Below are 21050 nucleotides of genomic sequence, written 5' to 3' on the forward strand. Positions count from 1 at the left end.
ATTGTTTTTTGTGCTCGGACGCTCACCGCCAACTACCTTTGCCCTTCACACTGTTTCATCAATTCCAACAGCGTCGCTACTTGTCCTTCATAGGTGCATACGCGCAGGTGATTTCGGTTGGTGAATTGGTATGCCCTTCGGGAGAACAAAATAAAGGGCAACCAAATCCTGATTAACAGTTAGAAAGTTTAATTACGCGGGTTAATGAGTCTGGGGGCGTCGCGGGTCGAAATAGCACAGCTCGAGGTCCAAAGTGTGCCAGCAATTAATTTTCGAAAGGCGGGTAAGATAAAGAGGGAGAAAAAAAGAAGAACGCTGTTCATAACCCTGTTCGTGGGCAGTGTCTCGAGCTCATACTTACTGGGAAGGGTGGCAAGAAAGAGAGTGAGAGAGACGATTGATTTGACGAGGACAATGCGATTAGCACCGATTGAAACAGGAAGCTGTAATTGCGGAAGATTAGAGATACAGTAGCCTGGTTTCAAGAAAGGAGGATGGGAAGTCCGGGGGCAATGTTGTCCAATGGGTGGGGAGAACTTGAAAAAAATTCACCTTGTCCTGTACAGTGAGTAGTTAAACTGTATAGGGCCTGGATCGCGTCTTGAGATCGTAGTACATGTTGTGTTTAACGGTAAAATAATGATTCTGCGCCATTCAGACATCATGTCAACCTATTGCGTGGGAGAGATTTACTGAACGAATGTCACATGGGTACAATACAACAAGCACAACACACACACAAGATCAACTATACAGGACGATGCAAAATGCGGCTATTAACAAATGAGAGGCAATGAATGATAAATGATCACGGATGGGGAAAAATATGTACTTAACATGAATACGCTTATGACGGGAAACCAGCGATGGTGACAAGACCGCCAACAGCGATGACAGAAGGGTGACGGCCCCAACGACGCACAATACCACCCTCCCCTCGCGCGAACAGTTCCCTCTGGAGGACGCTGACGACGCGTACCCGCAAAGATCGCACGAGCAGGAAGATCGGGACGTCACGCCTACGCTGCGCCACAGCCTTTCATCTGGCACCCCACAAGACCTGGGCCCCACAATCCGTCACAAGTACACTATACCGTTGGCTGGCACGTCTGCAGTCAAGGTGAATTGGGCACATAATGTTTGTATGCCGCCTGACTAGCTGCCAGAATATGCGGGCTATGCTTCTATCCGAATAGTACATGACGGTTGGTCTCCACACCGGCGCAGTATGAGCAGATATTCGTCGGAGTAATGTTCCACACGTGGAGGCGATCACGCGTCGGCTGTATGCTCCACGCAAAACTCCATAGTGTGTCGAACAAGGAAGGAGGGAGTCACGACCACACAGACCTGCTCCACGATGGTGTCCACTTGCCGACGACGGCGGGCCCAGATTGCGCTGCTGCACGCCTCGTCCCACAAAACTGCCTGGGACATATGAGCGGGGCTGGTGGAGTTCGGGTTCACAGGGGGAGTAATCCGAGCCAGCATGCGATGGTAAGCGTGAATGACAGTATGGAACCACCGTGGTGATCGTGCTGCCGGGCGTGACGGGTCAAACAACCCCAGTGAAAGAGTGCGCACCAGAGGCCCCATCCAGTACATTAGAAGAACTTGTGTGGGCGATGACTCTCCACAGAGCATTCGCAGAACGGTCTTTAGTGCGATTCTACGATTCATGAGGCCCACGTCTTTAGGGGTTAGGCCCCCTCGAAACACTGGAAAACGAAGGAAAATGCGGGCCACAGGCCTGTGGCGCCTCTTCTGCCAAATGAAGGCTAAGATGGTAGTGTGAATCCGCGTGACAACCGAGCGCAGTGCGATCAGCACATGACTCAGATGCCACACGCGTCCACAGAAGACGCTCCACACGAGATATGCGCGCTCAAGGTACGTCAAGTTGAATGCGCCGGCAGCCTCGCAGTTCGCTCAAAGTTCTTGCAAAGCACTCGACCAGTTAGCAGGCGTGGGCCAAGTGCTGTCAAAGAAGACGCCGAGAATATGACGTCACACCATAGCTTTACCCGTGCTTTTTCCCTCTTCCTGGTGAGCCGGCGCACCTCGCCCATACGCATGCTTCTTTTCCCTCTTTCTGGTGAACCAGCGCACGTCAATGCACACCACCTATACTGGTGGCCGTAACAATGCTCCACAGAAAAGGGTCAATGGACAATACAAACAGAGCAGGTGATAGCGGACATCATTGCTGGACTCCCTTGGAGACCCGAAACTCTCCAGAGAAGCGTCGCAGCATGTACAGGCAGCTACGGTGGTATTTCTGCTAGTTCTACCTTGTGAAAAAAAGCCAGCAAAAGGCATCGATCGGTTACTTGGATCTATCGAAACTACTATAGTACGAACACTACTTATTCATATTTTCTCTCTCTCTCTCTCTCCTATTTGTGATGGGTGTTACTTTTCCTCCCATATAGGCTTCTGCTGTTTATTAGTCCCTTTCTTTTTTGTCACCGTTATTGCGCGCCAAGTACACATACCTAACACATCTCGAAGAACATTCGGCACATTGTCCGATGACAGCAGGTTTCGCCCACCTGATGTATGAGCGGCTTGTGTCCATTCAGGGGGAATCAGCTGCAGTGACTGGATACTTGTAATGCCTGGGAATATTAAAATAAATGTGTTGTAAATGATTCCTAGAGCACAATATTATGTTGAGGATCAAAATCATTTAGGTTGGCTCCTTTCGCAAGAGACCGAAAACACTGCTGGTAGATCCTGGTCGAAAGCAAGGCATCATTATTGTAAAATACAACCCCTGGGGATCGATTGCTTGACTGAAAAAAGAAAAAATATGGAGACGCTAGAGAAGGTAGAAAAACAATGCAAAAACCCAACGGAAAGAGCAATATAAATTCCACCTCAGATGTCCAAGAGCCATCGCACAAAAAGCAAACACAAAGACGTTTCGAATCATTCGTAACCCACGAAGATGTTTAATACAGGTTTTGTTTTCGGCGTCATCGACAGAAAATCACTCACTAATAAACACAATCATGCATTATACGGCGTAGCTCAATGTTGTCGACCTTGATCCACCGGCGGATTGCAAGGAAGCCATTTTCTGCATTATGTTTTGTTTGATACCTGTGATCGGGTAAATGGATTTCCGATAGCTCTGGTGTAGAGCTGCTGCGTTTAACAGGCTAAATTTAAAAGGCCCCCACTCCTTTTCATCGAATCAAAGTCTTGTTGTTGATCAGTGTTCAAGTAGTCTTACTAGTTGCATCCTGAACCCTTTGTGGTATTTAGGAAATTTGTACATAGTTTTCGTGCATTACATTGTTGCCAAGCTGTCATGTTGGTGTGTCAGAACATATCCGGAATATTGCTAACCATTGGAAATACCTTTGACGACAGAGGTTACCCGTAGACAGCAGGGAAGTACTTATGCAAGTCATGTGGTGGTAGTTGGAGCAAGACAGCGGATGCTTCTATTCCTAGCTCCTTGTTGCTCCAGATAATGTCAAAGCATCGGGTTCTTCTGTAATGTCCTGTGAGCACTAATGTCAACGAAGACGTTAGTGACTGTGCCCGGAGAAGGTTATGTCAGTGCAAATCTACAAATCCTAGATGCTTGGGGACTTGGTTTCCCCTCAACCTTACTGGGCAGACTTATTGACACGCTTCCATGCACATTCACGTGCTTTTATTTTGCTGATCTCCCTCGCAAGGAATTTCGAGACGTCCTCGCCAGGATGAGACGCAGAGGCCAATGTTTCGCGACCCTGACGTCCTTGCGTGCCATGAGCCCTCATGTTCCTTTTAAAGGGACCGCAAAACAATAGATGTACAATCTCGGGAAATTTATTTGTTCGATGGCCTCACCCCTCAGTACTCTTACGTCACCATTTTCTTCCCTATTGCACTCAATTTGTTTTAGAAAATTAAAGTTTGAAATTACGAACAACACTGTGTCTAACTGGTCAGCAGCTACGTATTGCTCGTCAAGTACGGTGTCCAGGGTTGCGGAGTTGTCACTCCGGAGTTGGGATGATTCCGGAATCATCGTTCTCGAGCCCTTTTATCTCAATTCCTTTTTTTTTTTTTTTGCTGCAAATGAAAAATATTAGGCGTTCCCCGTCACATTTGTACCTTGTTGCACTCGGTTTACAAGCAACACGATGTTAAACTACGCCGTCGACATAAACTGCCTGTCTCCTGCTCTAGACTACATTTAAGTCTTGCAGCTGTCGTACTTTTCAGCTTACGTACTGAACGCAGGATACCGTGTTCTTTCAATACCGCGGGAAAATAATATTTGAGATTTTCAGATGACAATATTGCACGAAAACGCAAAACATAACCCCCATATTAGCGAGTCTAAAAACACCGCAAGCTCTCCGTGGAAACGATAGGATACGAGAAGCTGTAAATCTGAAGAAGCTAAGGAATGGATGCCCATCAACATCAAAGGAATGAGATAATAGGCTTATATCAAGTTCCCACCACCGCGACCAAGAAGAGTAGTAAGCTCTCCATACCTACGTATCGAAGATGAGCGTTACCAGCATTCAGGGTTAAGCTCATTTCACGCGAGACCAAGATTTCAGATCTTACAAAATAAATAACACCGTATAATCCCTCCTGCACTGAACACCGTCGCACAATAAGATAATGGTTTTCGCAAAAATGCACGAGAAGGTGAAATGTACAATTTATCTGTGCCATTCTTTTCACTTAAACAAGCCGTTTCACGCGTTCTTCTTTGGAGTGTTTGCTGAACTGAAAGATAAATGTGAACGCTGGAATGGCTTTACTTTCCTAATTCAGTGAATGAAAAAGGCTCGGCGAAATCCCCTTAACGATGTTCCCTTTTCATAGCTTGTGTACACACAGTGACTGTTTCGCGCTCGGAATGGTTGAATCTTGTTTTCTCTTTGTGACTTCTGAAATATTGGCTGGCATACGTTGTATTTCAGTGAAACATATGCGGAACCGCGCGTTAAATGCATGCTTTGTTTATATTTCCATACGGGCCGCCGCTGTAGTTCTTCTTCCATGACTCTAACCTGACTTCACTGCCTTATATGTGCAATATGTGTAAAATATCGCCGGATGAAATCCACTTGTTCTCTTACCTTTGTAAACATGCAGAAGGAAACGAAAAGGCTGCAGATGGCGTTATCTTCTTCACTTGCTAACAAACACACACATAAAGAGACGATAATTAAAACGTTACGCTATTTTGGCTCCTTGGTTCTATTAAGCGAATCACTAAGTGAACAAGATTCACTTTACTTGAAGGGGATGATTTTCAGTTGTTCCTCCACCAAGTGGCGTCCAGAATAGACGATTTCAGAAAATCCCAGTGCTCCTTGCGCACGCATTGCATCCTGGGTGCTTACTGAGTGGGGGAACGAAGAATAATCCTTCACGTTTCGCTTTGGCTGACCTTGACACGTCGCGGGCAATGGACTGGTAGGGGAGAAATCGAAACAGTTTGGAAGTCACCCGTTTCTTTCGTATTAGTAAGTTCCCAGAGCTCAAAGCGGCGCTAAGCACTCTGGGATTTTCTGAAGTCGTCTATTGAGCCAACGCCACCTGGATACAGATGGCCTGCGTAATGTCTCCTCTCACTTCTTTGCCACATGGACATTTGAAGTCGGGGTTCAACCAATCGCCGCTTACGATTTTTAACGTAGGCTTTCTGTGGCTCTCATGGCGTCTTGTCTCTGTATAGCTACGACCATGGAAGCACGCTCGTGATTGGCGGACTCTTAATGGCTGCATCACATCGTTAAAGCGATCATACTTTGTCTCTAAGTGGTGCTGGCTTATCCCCTTTCCAATTGCTCGGGGGAGAGGAGGTATGGGAAACGTGATACGAGCGGCTAGCATCCACACTGTAGCTGCAGGGAGACATGTACAAGATACTGTAAAAATGTATTTAAAATACGATACGACATACCCAAGGCATAATGTAATTACGAGGTACTTGAGCATCGGTCGGCAAGCAGGTCACTCATGGTGAAAGGCACCGAGAGACACAAATAAGCAGGGAGGGACAGCAAATTCTCAAACTCAGCAACATTTATTACACAACGACTCCATTATATACCCAAAAACCGACAAAGAGGAGGAGAGGGAAAATACGACGCGTTACTAATCACATTCCGCTAGTTTATATTTCAATTGACTCTCTAAGTAGTCTCCTACGCTTATCACGTTCACATACAATGACACGGGTTTCGTGGAGTAGAGGCGCACAACTGCGGCATTGATTGAGATGAATAGCCACCCTCCTAGGACTAGTTCTTCTGAACATTTGAATAATGTTCCCGAAGTCTGTCATTCAAACAACGGCCAGTTTGACCGATGTATGAAAGCCCACACTCAAGAGGAACGGTATACACCGCATTTGCTTTACAGGATGCAAAACGCTATCTGTCTTTAACGGAACAATAAACAAAATGGGAAGAAAACGTGTTAATCTGCTCAGACGAAAAGCGTTCCCAGAATTGCGGAACACCCCCTCTTAAAGATGGCTTGACCTTCGTACTCCCTGCCCTCCATTGAAGCCATGGATTCCACCTAGTTTTGTTGAATATCCGGTGACCCCGTGCTTTAGAAAGAGGTGTCCACACTTAGGTGTTTCTATGAGGTGTCCCCCGAGAGTGTACAAGTGGAATGGAAGCGCAAGAGCATCACAGTTTTTTTCCTGGGGCGCTTATGTGTTGGCTTAATGGCAGAATGCATTGGCGTGCATTTTTGCTTCTATTTCGCGAAAAGGATTGGTTCCCCAGAAAGTGTCCTCCAGTTTGCTCCAAGATGCTCCAGTTTTTTTCCCACGAGGAAAAAGTGAAGAAGAGTTCAGTGTGACTTTCAAAGTATTTGTGTACTGGTCCCTCAGGACGATAATCCGATGTGCTGTTGGCTCAGTGGTGTAGATGCCGGTACTGACTTTCGCGTTCCCTGGTTCAAACCCCGGACCATTGCGTTCTTGTATTGCCTCTGTTTCTTTTATCAAGAGAGGTCCGAGAATAACAGTAGGCGACAGCGTCACAGTTTTCGTCCTGGAGGGCTTATCAATGCCGTACTGGTACTATGGCGTAGTCAATTCCTGTTCGGTTTGCTTTTAATTGCGGTAATGCTGACCTCTCGCCTGTACGCTTAGTGTGTGAAAGGTAGACCACTTTTCAGTACCGATCTTTTTTGTATTGCTAACTGTAGGACGGGACAAGCGTAAGTACTGATCTTAGAAAGATTATTTGTAAAACGTTTACCGTGAAAAAATTCTGGTGCAAGAGTTTCTAGACAGGAAGAACCGCTTTCAGCAAACATTTTATAGGGTGTTTGAGAAATCTCATGTCCTTTTGGTTGGTTGCTTTGTTGACTTACAGAAACAAACAAACAAAAAAAAGATACGAAGCTATGCATTGCAGCATGCATTGAGCAGACTCTATTGGCTTGTGGTAGGAGTTGCAACACAAAATGTCCGTCTCTCAGCCCATTCTTCGAAAGATAAATTCCTTTTGCAGACAGAGCTTAAACTGGGCCAGTACAAGTTTTCAAGTTGCTGAGAACAGTGTTCAAGAAGGAAAGTGACCACGCAAGATAAGTTTGAGTTTGAGTTTGATTATAGAAAAAAAAAACGGAAGATATTGAATTCGTCACCTGACGAATTCTACTACTCCCACAAAGGAAATGAAATGAATGAATGGAGAAAGAAAACTTAAAAGCTGAAAAGGTAAAAATAGAAAGACATCACCCCTCCGAATCACCCAACCTGCACCTCTGTAGCTACATCCCCTAGAAGTGAACTGAATTGCAAGAAACTAACAGGAACGGGAAACTCGACGACACATGCCTAGAATGTGGTCCTAAAATACAGATTCTATATCACGGCTCACTATGAAGTTGACAAGCGCTGACAACGTCGCATCTCTCTTCCTGGGTTCCCATACACCCAGCACCTTGACTATATGGAAGGTTCTATTGTCCAAGCGGTCTACAGCAGACTTCAGTGTAGCCCTTTGGGATGCATATCTTGTGCAGTGCATAATGATGTGTTCCGTGTTTTCCACAGATGCACACATTGGACAGTTTGCTGAACTAGCCCTGCCGACTTTATGGAGAAACTGTTGACCATACGGAACGTTAAAGCGAAACCGATGCAAAAGTGTTTGTATTGGTCGCGGTATGCTGGACGGAATACGGAATTTCAGCTCCTGGTCAATCTGATGAAGCAAGGATGACCGCCTGTCGACTTGTAACCATTGCCTTCTGCACATGTCTTCTGTCAGCAATTTTAACATGTGTTTCACGTCTGACGTGGAATATGTCACCGTGCGTTGACGATAGGTGCGCTAGCTGCAGATGAGATGGCCACGCAAGATAGAGAACCTCCTTCCTATAGGTTCCATGCAGTGGTCCGATGTCAAATGTGGAAGATTAGAATTTACTGTCAGTGACAAAACAACAGAGATTGTTCGCGTTTCTCTCCCAAATTGTTTCCTGAACACCTTTCCCAAGTTCGCTATGTCTTCGGGTGAATGACCCCGAATACGCCCGAAATAATAATAACAATAATCATGCTGTTTTTTTTTTTTTTTTTTTTTTTGTGCTCTGGAACAGCCGCGCAGGGACAATGGGATTAACCCGTCGGACGAAAACTTTCGGAAAGGAATGGTCAAGTTTCAGGTCTGAACGCAGTACCAGAGAGATGAACTCCGTATAGGAATAAGGGTCAAGTAGAATGAAAAGTTCGCGGAAATTAGTTGTGAAACTGAACATGACATAAAACAGACATACCAAAAATAACGTACAAATACGTGTCGAGAAATGTGCGCACTAACATTCGCAGGAACAAAATATTTATAATGTAGTATTTTGAGTGTGGTACCCAAGGTACGTTCAAGCCTGCCCACTTTACGTTATTAGCTCCTTATTCACTACTCATCCCGTTTGTTGATTTCGAGGCTGCTCTGCAGATATTTAGCATCTAGGTATCACGATGGCTAAGAAAGGATACGACTCATGAACATGAGTGTTCTGAACGCTCCGAGCATTATAATTCTATTTTATATGCAAACACGGCCATCAAAATAATAAACCAGCTGCATTGTTCGTGGAAGTGCACTATAACGACACACCTGCGAATATGTTGACTTGGAGTTTATTGTCTTTATTTATATTGGATTTGTCATAAAAACTTCACCAGGAAGTCTTATTTTACTGAATTACGGCGTTACTAGACACAGAAAAACACTATTGTACTGAGGCCTGTCGTATGACCCAGCATGAGATTCTGTGTGTGATATGGAACCGATGCAAAAGACAGAGCTCTGGTAAAAGCGCTTCCGCATGTTCAACTGGCTGAACGAGACAGGAGCAAAGGAAGCAAATGGCATTGAAAGGCGTTGGAACGATTTTGGATTTGGAACCGCAGCTTTGCACCGTCTTCGTAAACTCTGTTTCAGTTGGATTGGCACAACAACAGATAAATGGTTAGTATGACAGGAGGCGTTCCACAGCTGGGAAGCAGTACCCTACCCGATTACATATGTAACTTTAGATGAGGGGTATAAGGATGAAGTGTATGAGTATGAGTCTCTCACAAAGCATATGAGTTGTCCTCGGTTTGCTGTGCTATGCCGAACAAAAGCAGGATGCCATAAAAATAAAGAAGAAGAAAAAAAAAACATCGAAACACAAGGTTCTGACAATGGCCTACAATTGCAGCCAGATTAAACAGCTTCCTGCTGACAGTACTCAACTGAGCACGGAGTAGACACTACTCCACTTCGTATAGAGCTCTCATTTTATGAGGATACGCTCAATGTTCGCCACGGCGCTACAGTTGGAGCATAAGCGCGAATGACAGTATCCGATCCGAAATCCGATACTTGAATAGCGGAGAGAATACTACATTGAGGCGAAGTCTGTGCATGGAGGAGGCAACTTAGCGTGGTTTGGCACGAAGCCTAATGTGGGGAAGCAAATCGGTGTGCAGAGCAAACATGTACAAAATACTGCGCAAAGGTATTTAAAATAAGATACTAAATACCTCACGTAAAAAAGTATTTACAATAGAGTACAAAACACTCAAAACTGAAAGTAATTTGAGTAGAGTACTAAATACTCTAAGAAGTATTTAAGATCCTCTTTAAAGTACTTAAGTATTAGCAGTAAGTGAAACACGTATTCTGAACGTGTTCGTACAAATGAGAGGAATAAACTTCATCCGCCATACTTCAGCATTGTTGACTGTTATTTAACTGACTAGTAATGTTTGGTGTACTTTGTTGTTGTTTGTAGGGGAAAAAAGGAGGAGAAATTGCATTCGTCTCCCGACGTTTTCTGCTACTCCTAACATAGATCAGCTCAGATATTTCAACTTCTGGATCGTGTTTATTGCTGTGGTGATCAAGCAAATAAATGCCGGGATTCTCTTGTACCTGGGAATATGAATAGGAACAGTTTTCTCGCGAAGGGGTCGGACTATTGACAAGCAAGGCCAAGCGTGGGACCAGCCTATTGTACAGGAGAATAAATTACAGATGTGCGAATTCCCAAAACAAGAAAGAAACGAGGGGGTTAAGTTCCAGTGAGCTGAAAATCTGGACACCGCGAGGAAGTGTGCTGGATACGGCTTGACGAGGAAGGAAAGTATTTTGAGTACTGAGTAGCAAATACTGCAAAAAGTATTTGAAATACTTTAAAAATACTTGTCGCAAAAAAGTATTGAGTAGAATACCAAAATACCGGAAAAAGTATTTAAAACGCTGTATTTTGAGTACGTACCAGTGTTGTACATAGGGGCGCTACTAGTAGCGCCGCAACCGTATTCGCTACTTTTTTCAGTAGCGGAGTAGCGACAGCGCTACATTTTACATTGGTAACAAAAAAAGTAGTTCCGCTACAAATATGGGTAACGGCGGACTCTTTCTCCGCTACCACTACCGCTACTTTTCATAATATAGAAGACGTGGAACACAGAGAGAAAAAGTGAGATAACGATGAAGCAGAATTTTTTTGGTCGTCCCTTTTAGTTCAGGCAGACTGGTCTGACGATCTTCAGCAATTTCATTAACTTTCATAAGCTAAGTGCAACTGAATAGTTAGGAATATTATTTGTGTTATATTTAGGTCATTCTTCGTGATGTATAATAACAATCATTCCGACCGTATTGCGGTCACATCCGGTATCCCGCAGGGTTCGGCTTCCGCCCGATATTTATTCTTAATCTACGTATATGAACGACCTCCCTAACGACCTTTCATCTACAGTTCGACTTTTCGCGGATGATTGTGTAATTTACCGTAGAATATGCTCTGCCTCCGATCAACTTGCCCTGCAGCAGGAACTCTCTGTCATTCAATCCTGGTGCCTAACATGGAGAATGCCCCTTAACCTTCATAAGTGCAGCTGTATGTCCTTTATCCCCCCCCCCCCCCCCGTCGTAACACAATGAAATTCCCTCTTTCCTCTTACTCTCTGGACAACAACGTTCTCTCCTACGCCGGTACATATAAATACCTTGGCGTCATTATCTCTTCTGACCTGTCGTTGTAACAAACACGTGGAATTCATTAGAGGCAATGCTAACCGCTCTCTTGGCTACATCAGACGGAACCTTAAGTCAGCACCCAGACATCTTAAAAAGCTTGCTTACACCTCTCTGGTACGACCCAAACTTGAGTACGCCTCCGTAGTGTGGGAACCCTCTCAACATTATCTCTTTCGGGCGATTGAATCCATCCAGAACCGAGCAGCAAGGTTCATCGTCAGTGACTACTCTCGTTTTCCCTCTATAACATCCATCAAAGAAGAGCTTTCCCTTGCCTCGCTCGCTAGCCGTCGTCTCATTTCAAGGTTATCCCTCTTTCATAGGTATTTTCACGTTATACCTCATCACATATCCTCAATTTCTCGCTCTCCGCTAATATTTACCCGTCGTGATCATCAGTACAAAGTCAACGGCTACGACTGCAAGACGGACGCATTTTCAAAATCATTCTTCTGCAGAACAGCCATTGATTGGAACGACCTCCCCTCACAAATAGCATATCACGGACTATCACTCATTCCTTAGGCACATAAATCAACATTCGCCAATTTATAACTAGCATAACCGGATTAGGCTTTCCTGTACACTGTTGTCTTATATTCCTTGATGTTCTGTTTTGGCTTATGTTTTACTACCTAGTGGTTCATGTGTAACAAGAATTGTACATCCTTCTTTTCTTCTCTCTTTTTTTTTTTTGTCTGCATTATGTCCGTCCTTATCCCACTCCCCATGTAATGCCCCAAGGGGCAACAGTACAAGGCGGCCATCGACTCGGTCCCTCTGAGCGGCACGCTGGAAGACGAGCGCATTTTCCGGGACACGGTGACCAATGCTGTACAGGCGGCTACGACGGCTTTCCGTATACCTGCGCAGTTCTCTGCGGTGGACAGCGAATATGCTAGACTCGGTGCTCTACGTCGCCGTGCTGAGAGACGAGCCCGTCGCACCCAACTCCCTGCACACCAGCAAGACGCGCTTCGAATCTAGAAGGCCGTCCAGTGCCATTTACGCAAGCTTGCGCGGGACCGCTGGCGAAGTTCTGCGTCCTCTGTCTCCCCCCGCACCCCCATGACCCGGATCTGGAACGTAATGAAGGGACTCTCTTCTCCTGTCACGCTCCGGCACCCATTCCGTGCCCTGTCCCTAGCCACCGCACGCACGGAGTTGGATATTGCTACGGAATATTGCGCTCGCCTCGCAGCCGATCCATCAGCCGACCAACTATCGGCCCGTGGCATTCCAGTTGCTTTGGCGTCGTCCGCGGAGCCGGCTTTGGATCTTCCATTCTCGTTTCTGGAGATGGACTCTGCGCTGCGGGACTCCCCTCAGCACACATCCCCCGGGCCGGAACAAGTCACCTATAAAGCACTTCGGAACCTTCCGGATTCAGGTCGTGCTTGCCTCCTGCGATGCTCAACGCCAGCTGGCAAAGGGGCCACATCCCTCAAGTCTGGAAGACAGCAATGGTGTCTTTTCCCTTCTCAAGCCTGGCCAATCACCCCGCAACATTGACTCCTTCCGTCCGATTGCCCTTACTACCTGCGTGGGCAAGACGTTGGAACGCATGGTGTTCCGCCGCCTGAGTTGGTACCTCGAGACCGTACGATTCTTCCCCGAAGTAATGCAAGGCTTTCGGCAGGGTCGGTCGGCGATAGATAATGTTATCGACCTAGTGACTGAGACGCAGCAGGCAAGAGCTGAAGGTCGCATGGCTGGTGCCGTCTTCCTGGACGTAAAGAAAGCGTACGATAGCGTTTTTCATAGTGCCATCATCGCGACACTGCAAGAAAGTGGTATCGGAGGCGCTCCCCTTCTTTGGATCCAGGGCTTCCTGAGCGACCGGTTTTTGTTTGTTCGGACCACTGAGGGGGACACTGACCCCCACCCTGTTAGCCGAGGTGTTCCTCAATGAAGTGGGCTCAGCCCCTTGCTCTTCAATGTCATCATGGCCTCTCTTCCTGCCCTGCTGCCCCACCACACGCGCCTCACGCTATATGCCGACGACATCTGCTTATGGACATCTGCCGCTCGCCGCGATACCATTCAGCATCGACTGCAGGGAGGCTTAGCTATTATCGTCGCGTATCTCGCCGACCGCGGTCTTTCCGTTTCACCCAGCAAGACTGTGGCCATGGTGTTCACTCGTCGATCATTCACGAGGTTCCCGCTCGTCTTTGAAGGTTCACCACTGCCATTTGTCCCGTACTGCAAGTACCTGGGCGTGGTACTCGACCGTGACCTTTCCTGGTCTCGCCACATTAAAGCTCTCACCACCAAGATCAACAGCTACGTGGCGGTTCTTCGTTGCCTCGCTGGTTTGCGATGGGGCCCATCCTTCTCTGACCTCCGCCGTGTCCACCAATCCCTTGTACTGGGTTCTCTCCGGTATAGCCTTTCCATCCTGCGTGGTATCAGCCGAAGCAGAAATCGAGACCTCCTCGTTAGCCAAGCCAGGAGCCTCCGCGTCTGCTCGGGAGTCCCTTCGACCACCGAGACATACTCTGTCCTAGCTGAGGCACGTGAACCGTCGATCGATGTCCTGCGGGACGGGGCAACCCTCCGTGTTCTCGCACGGTACCTTACTCGGCACCCTCTCCACTACCTTCGCCACGTCGACGAAGACTGCCCGGCCTCTGACTTCGATCGTGCTCTCGTTCGCCTCAAAGGGTCCGTCCCTGCACAGTTCTCTCTGCCCTTGCACGCCCCTGCGATGTGGACGCTTGCAAGACCCAAGATCTGTGCCACTATCCCTGGCCTCCAGAGGAAGAACGATGTGCCTGTGACAGTAGCGCGCCAGCTCGCGGTCGAGCATCTCAGTTCGGCCTATCCTCTGAGCCGCGCCATCTATACTGATGGATCGGTAGCGAATGAGTCATCTGCAGCAGCCTACTACGTCTCGCAGTAAAACCGTGACCTCGCCCTCCGACTTCCCCACATAGTGTCCTCCACCGATGCGGAGCTGCTCCGACTGCTTGCCGCTCTGCGGTATATCGCTGAATCTGTGCCTGATGCGTGGGTCGTCCTCACAGACAGCAAGGCGTCTTTGGTACTCCTGTCCACATACCACCCGAGTGTCGTGAGTGATCTGCGTACCATGGTACTTCAGGAGTACGCCCAACTCTCCTCGGTCGGCCACCGTATCTGCCTTCAGTGTGTACCCGGCCATACAGAGCGACACGGAAACACATGTGCTGACGCGGCTGCGAGACGCGCCGCGCTTGATGCGGCCACGCCGGTGCCCCTACTACCGCTCCCGCTGTCTGCGTGTCGCCTGCTTATACGGCGTCTCTGCGGCGACGGCACCCGCCAGTTTGTTCTAGACGCTATCCGACCTAATGCGTTCCTGCAGTCCATCGACCCCTCACTGGAGTTTGTCATCGGCTGCAGCTATACCGGCGAGGAGGAGACCATTCTACATCGTCTCCGGCTGAACGTTGCCCTCACCCGTTCACTCCTGTTCAAAATGGGCCGCGTGTCATCTCCCACTTGCCCCTCCTGCGCTGTAGAAGACGATATCTCTCTACAGCTCCTCCACTGTCAGCGTCACCACCATCATCGGGCCGTGCTCTGGCAACATCTCTGAGAGCTTGGGTGCACGAACGGACGGACAGACGTTTCTCTCGCACCACTCCTTGGCCCTGTGTAGCGAGCTAACCAGTGGAGAGTCACAAAAGCGCTGCTCCGCTTCCTGCGTGACACGGGTCTCCTGGGCTCCCTGTGAGCCCTGTGTTTCGCTCTCGACCCAGTGGGCTGTCACCACAGCGCTCCTCCGCTTTCTCCACGCTTGTCAACGCCTTGTGATTGTGTGACTGTGTGTGTGACTTTTCAGTTTTAGTTTTGTGTTCTTCCTTCCCTTATCTCCTTTGTCTTCAACTTTTATTTTTGTTTTCCTTTTCTTTTCGTCCCCTTTTCTTTCCTTCCCTTCTTTTCCTTTTTTTTGTGTTTGGAATAGCAAGCCGACCTTCGTCTGGCTGACCTTTCCTTTCTTTTTCTTAATAAACATATCCCCCAAGGGGCCTTTGTGGTACATTGAATAAATAAATAAATACATAAATATTCTGTGTATTTTCTAACTTTTGAACTCAAATTTACGAAACAAACAGAGGTATGTATAAGATATTGCATAATATTGGGTACGAAGCTAGTTTCCGTCATACAATCAGTTGCAAAACTAGTGTGAGCGTGTTGATAGCACATTTAAAACTGTGTTTGCAGCTTTATTGTTCGGAGCAGACAAAAAGCGCCGTGTCTTTTGGAACAGGAATAAGAATATATCGGACACACAATGAGATATCGCGATAGTCATTCATTCACAGTAAATCATTTTATACCTTTATTTGCTCAAACAAGGTGTATTCTGATAAAAACACCATTTTCTATTCCACAAAGAGTGCAAAAAGTGCATTACTAAAGGTCTAATATCGACATACACCACGTCTTATCCAATATGGATCATTAAGGGTGTAAAGTGGGGTGTTGAAACAGGTGTTTTCCGTCGAATGCGCCTTTTTTTTACACCCATTTGAATTGGGAGTATGGTGTTAAAAATTGTGTTTTTTTTTTTTTTCGTGAGAGAAAAATTATGCTGGTTTCACAGCTCCGCTCAGCAAGTAATCACATTATAGACGATAACCTGAGTTAAAAACACAGTATTTGACAGGGAGGGATGTTAGAAATTTGGCTTATACCTTTGACTCGTTGCAAGCGTGGGTGTTGATTGCAAAAACACATTCCCGCCACCGTTACAAACGTTTCCCGCCCCACCACATGTAACGAACGTGCCCCAACAAATTTTATTTCAGTATATCATAGATCCGACACGCCAATATAGGCTACTGAGGGTGCCTCAGGTCTCTTTATGCCTCTGCACTCACGTTGGTCCCACAGTGTTAACAAGCTAACGAGGCGTGCCAGCGACGCATTGCACTCCGGTTTAGGTTCTACGATGGAACCACGGCTGGAAGTCTACCGCGTTCGCGGTGCTGCTTGCCATAGAAGCAAGAACGTCGAACTGTATGTCTCGGCCAGTGGTGTCGGTATGCTGCCGCGGAAGCTCCTATTACACTATTTGCGAGGGAATATTCGCTAGCAAATAATTCCATCATAAAAGGTGTTTTCAATAGAATACTCCCATTTTAAGGGTGCTTTTGTTTTTAAACACCCATTATAACAGTGTTTTATTAGGAATACACTTAACTAAAGGGTGCATTAGAAAACACCCATCATTTGAGTGTAAAGGCAACACCAAAAAGGTGTGCGCCATGGGACAAGCCATTTACACCAAAAAAGTGTAAAAAAAGTTTACTGTGTTCCACTCTAAATGTACCGCCGACTTTGTATAACTTTGTATAACTTTGTATAACTTTGTATAACTTTGTTGTGCCTCAGGTGAAATATTTCTGACGAGATAGAATTACCAGATCTTACACGGGTTGCCGAACGCGGTCTAGTTCAAATTCAATTTGGGAGTAGATTTACACGTAAGACGGTCTAGTTATTTGCTCACATTATATACGTTAAGCTGTGGGTATATGAGCCACACTAAATGAATAAATAATATTATTCGGAAGTCAGTGTGCGCCAACATGCTTATTAATGCTCTTTGCACACTCGCTTGATGGCGTTGACAGCGTTTGACATGCTCAGGGTAAAGCTACGTGATATTCTTCTCTATCTAAATGTTTCATGACGGAGGTGATCACACACGGGTAGACTCTTACTGAGGAGCTCATACTCCCGGGAAAAGCGTATTAAACGTAGATTTTCGTATAGTTAAACGCTTTGTAAGGGAAGCTGTCGTGTGGCTGGACAAATGGAAGAAGGCGGTAGGCAACAACATTAACTCTTAATTCCTGTGAGACCTAAGCTTTGGTGCAGTATGTCGACAGCACGGCGTTGGCCCTGGCGAGAGCGAACATTGTGCCATTCGTTTGATGTTTTCACCTCATGGTAGCCACTACTTATCATTAGGTTAATGTAATAAATTTTCTTTATATATACTTATTGATGACTCGATCTGTGGTCGCTTATCATGGCAGTTGCTCCACTTGATCACACTGATCAATCCTTCGACAGCAAACAGACGGAAGCGTTTGAGGTTGGGATCCGCGGATATATCGGACAAAATACTATCACTGCAGAAAAATCGTCTTGTGCTTCAAACATTCTGACGGGAAAATTATTAAATGCACACACGCGTTATGTGCACTAAATTATGTCTTAAATGCCCATCATCTCATGTTCAAGCTCAATGTGAAATAATGTACGTATATTGGCTGTAGGTAGTGGTATACATAATGTATGTCAGCTATGTGAGGGAACATCAATATTGCAGCGTCTTTACACACATTCGGTAATATGTTGCATTGAGAAGGGCATGGTAGCGGATAAGTAGCGGCATAGTATTTACGTTACCTTTATTTCGTAGCGGTAGCGGTATCTCAACAGCGGTTTCTCTCATTTTACAAATTTGTGTTACTAGAATTTGTGTTATTGTGTGAATTTGTGTTACTATTAGAATTGCGTTACTTTTCTGTAGAGTAGCGGGTAGCAGTATTTCGTTACCTAGTTTCGGTAGCGGGTACAACACTGGTACGTGCTCAAGATACGTACAAGTTAAAACTGAAAGGATGGCCGCCAGCTTTAGTAGGCATTATTATCATAAGCATCGTTGTTAAAGCCGCAATCTTCTGTACAGATCAACAACGTGTTTGGTGTCATAATATTCCACATTTATTAAATAGAAGTACGTACTTAAAGGTGAAGAGAGCATGCATGGCCTGTAATTTTGCTTCAGTATGTGTTTTCTTTCTTTCTTTCTTTTTTGCAACGGAGGTAAGTAAGTGATGTTTTTAGAAGGATCGTCATTATGTGGCGTAATCGTCAAAGGCGAATGGCGAGGGTTTACATGATGATCGGCTGAGACTCCCAAATGCTACAGAACATTGGACTGGAGAATAAGTTACTAGCATATACAACTTTAGTACGACCTATCCTAGTGGGTTTGATTTGATTTATTTGTTACCGTGCCTGCTAACAGCTTTGCGTCAGATATCGGCGACCCACATCAGGTAACAAACATAAATAAATCAGAGGCCGTCCAAAAGGAGGATGTTCGATTAGTTTTGTCTATATGTATGGTCCTTCTTTCTCGCCGCGTACGGTCCTTTCGCTGCCCGAGCTTACTCCACTTTATGTCAGGCGCCGGACGCTCCGACAAGTCGCCAGGCAGGCAGGTAGATCGCTCGGAAATAGCACGCTACCACCAGCACCAACACCACCCCGGGCGCTCCGACTGAAACTTCATGTTATACTTAATCATCACTAAAAATTGTATATGAACAATATCTTTCCTTTGCTGGTGCTTCCTTACTAAGAAGTGCACATAGGTTTAATTTTGTACAGTATTCATGTCGAGTTGATGGTTTGAAATGCAGTTTCTTTCCTCGGTGTATCATTGAGTAGAACGAAATAGATGGAAATGTTCCTGAGTTGTTGAGACTGCAGTAGGTACCAAAAAAAGCAATAATAATAATCTGAACACAATAACTCGAGCGCAGCCGAGGCAACAACAACGAAAAACATGAACTTCCGCAGTCGAATTCTGCGCATGATGTCAAGCGCTCTAGATTTCACTTCCTCAAGGAATGTAGGAAGCATAAAAACGGGACGCTACGACGACACCTGCGTCTTCTCCATGAAATCTTTCTTTTCTTCGCAAGTTGTCTCTCTCTCTCTTCAACCTGCGCATTTCTCTCTCTTACCGCAATGCGCACAGACAGACACACGGATGAAATTCTTGTTCTCGCCTGCTTCTTGTTTACCATCTTATCCCGTCTCCCGGCAGCTCTGCTTTGCTTTACTATGTACGCGAATGAATAAATCATTCCCCGAGAGCGAAAACAGAGCGTGTCCGAGGAACTACATCTCCGGACCCCGCTGAAGAGGGCAAAGAGAGACTGAGAGAGGGAGGAAAAAAAAAAAAGAAACAGCGGAAAGAAAGAATACGAGTGCAGACAAGAAACGAAACAAAGAGAAAAAGTTGTAAGAGGAGGGGAGTTGAGGCGCGAAAACAAATTCAATTCTTCAACCTTTCCCGCTGATTGAGCAGCGATGTATTCACTTATTTATTCTCTACCGTTCTTTTTCCTCGCACAAAAAGGAGAAAAAAGGAAAGAGAAATACTTTGGAAAGAAAAAAGTTCCGTCTATACTGAAAATGTGTCTACAAGGAAAAAAGGAACGGAGCACTCTTCGGGAGTCAAGAAGTGAGCCGAAAAGCGGCGAAATCCAGTCTCAATATTTTTTTGTTTTTTATAGCTCTTCTTGGACTTTCTGCCATCGCTGTTTCGGTGCTTTCATGCGGCTAGAAGTGCAAAAAATTGTGTTATAAAGTACGTCGAACGAAGCGGGAAGAATGCAGACACCTTTCGTGTGTCGCGCGGTTACCCGAACTGTCACCCACCCCAGTACATGAATTTCTATAATCTCCTATATCCCTCCTTCTATAAAATTGGGATTAATTATGTTAAGAGAAAAGCCTCAGGACGACTATATTTTGACCAGAGATATTTTGATATTTTGAACATATTTTGAACATAGTCTGTTCATCATCTAGGTGATTCTTGATCTGGCTATTTATGTAATTTCTTAAATATAAATTTTAGAACCGAGGGAAACCAGGTAACAGGTGGGTCAAAGTCGCCATCTTGCCATGTGTTTCGGCCCATACCCCGCGTAAAACAACGGGAATCGCCATCTTGTGGGACGGTTGTTGCCAACATCGCAAAATCTGCCACCTGTATTTGTACCGTAGTAGAAATTGTCTGTAAATAATGTGCACCGAGCATGCTATTCCTCAAAATAGCCACTTCAATCCGTAATCCGTATCCAATCCAGCGTGAGTTATGGCTGCCGTCGCTCCTCAATGTGTGTGTGGATGTGTTCACGGTATTTCCAATCACTGCGAACGTACGATCCTGTGCGTTCTGTCCAGTTGTGTCTGTGATGTTCGTTAAATATTGAAGATCGCCAGCCAGCTGAGGCTGCTTTGGATGATGTAGAAGAAGGTGCCTACCAGAATTCTACGACGACATTGTGCGAAGAAGTGACTACATTTGTACGTTTATACCCGTCGTCCTGCGCATGTTGGCTAAAACACTTCTTCGTTAGAGCGTAGATTATGCTTTGTGATTGCCAATGAACGACAATGCTTGAAGTAGGCAGCTTCGTTTTCGCTTTTGCAAGTGAAGAATGTTTTCTGTCACAAGTGATTCGTGAAACAATTTTCTCCTGCAACGACCCTGAAAACTATGTTGCGAAGGTTTGCCAGTGAAAATTGTTTCAAACGCTATTCGTAACTGCAAATATTTTTGCGACTGAGTTGTGGAATAATAGCACACACTGCATGATATTGGTAGACTGGACGCTGTGTGTTCAGCTCTATCAAAAAATACCTTTTCCACCGCCCAGTCTGCTGACATTCATATTCACACGTAGCATAAACCTTTCAGTTCTCCAC

Source organism: Ornithodoros turicata, chromosome 2 (assembly GCF_037126465.1).
Source record: "Ornithodoros turicata isolate Travis chromosome 2, ASM3712646v1, whole genome shotgun sequence".
NCBI classification, from domain to species: Eukaryota; Metazoa; Arthropoda; class Arachnida; order Ixodida; family Argasidae; genus Ornithodoros; species Ornithodoros turicata.